The following is a 1,100-nucleotide window of genomic DNA, read 5'->3' as shown; positions in this document are numbered from 1 at the left end:
CCCGGTCACCAAGCTAGTGTGAAGTAGGGAGGAGCCTCCCTGTCCCTAACTTGCTCATCACTGGTGAGGCATTGAGATCGATGTCCTCAGTGGGTTTTTTTTTCTTTAATTTGATTGGACAGCTTGGACCAATGGCGCTTTGCCATTGGTCCAAACCATCCACAGAGCTCAAGCCTTTAACACAGAGTAGAGGCTGTGACAGCTCTTGCCTCGCTATGTTAGGCCCCGTTCACATGTAGCGACTTATCGCCGCGATATCGCGCATTTTTGCCGCACGATAGCGCGAGAAGTCGCAGGCTAATGATAGTCAATGGAGCTGTCTTAGCTCCATGTTGCTTGTCGCGGTCGCAAGTCGCTTCTACAGGACCCTTTTTTCGGCGGATTTTGCGCGATTTTGCTTTTTTTCTATGGAGCCCGACGGAGAAGGTCGCGCTACCGTCGCTGGATCGTCGCCCCGAAAGTCGCGCTATCCCGGCCGCTGCAAAGGTATGTCGCTACATGTGAATGGGGCCTAAGGTTACACAAGCAGTGGGGAAGCCCGTTGCTGTGTAACCTAACTACCTGTAAAAAGCCGGATGCAGCGCTGCCTGTAATTAACAAGTGGAGCTCCGTCCATGACAGGTTACACAACGGGGAGGATTTCCCTGCTATGTAACCTGACAGAAGCTGATCTGAATGGAGAAAAAGCTGTCAGCTTCAGACTTAAAGGTGACAGCTTTTTCCTCCATGGCTCTGCCTTAACTGCCTCCCTTGACCGCACATCCCTGCATTTTACAGACATGAAACACCGTTGTCACTTTTAGGAAGCCGGTGTTCTGTTAAAATCTCTGACCCATCGAGATCTCCGACTGGTGATGTCACGTCCCGTGGCTGGCCAGTAGCAGATTTAGACCACACAGCGCTAGTGGGCGTGTGCCAGCAGTACAATCATCATCAGGTTATCGAGCTCCTGTCACACCGATCTAGAGAAATGTTGTGCAGCCAACACTGGAGGGAGTGCATGTAGACAGGAAGTAATAGGAATATCTCTTCAAGTGTATGCACATTTTTTGTGGTAAGAAAGTGGTTAGATCCTGTCAAATTTTTATTGCGGTTCCAGT

The 1,100-nt window shown here is 50.2% G+C and overlaps 1 protein-coding gene across 1 annotated transcript in view; it reads left to right on the top strand.

Annotated features, from left to right (window-relative positions):
• The window catches only part of DISP1 (dispatched RND transporter family member 1), a 66,242-nt gene that overhangs the window by 31,116 nt on the left and 34,026 nt on the right, over positions 1-1,100 (top strand). The gene's annotated exons all lie outside the window — the stretch shown is intronic.

The sequence above is a fragment of the Nanorana parkeri genome, unplaced genomic scaffold (genome assembly GCF_000935625.1).
Source record: "Nanorana parkeri isolate BGI_ZX_2015 unplaced genomic scaffold, ASM93562v1 scaffold240, whole genome shotgun sequence".
NCBI lineage: Eukaryota > Metazoa > Chordata > Amphibia > Anura > Dicroglossidae > Nanorana > Nanorana parkeri.
Note: the sequence above shows the minus strand (reverse complement) of the source record. Positions and strands in the feature narration are given on the sequence as shown.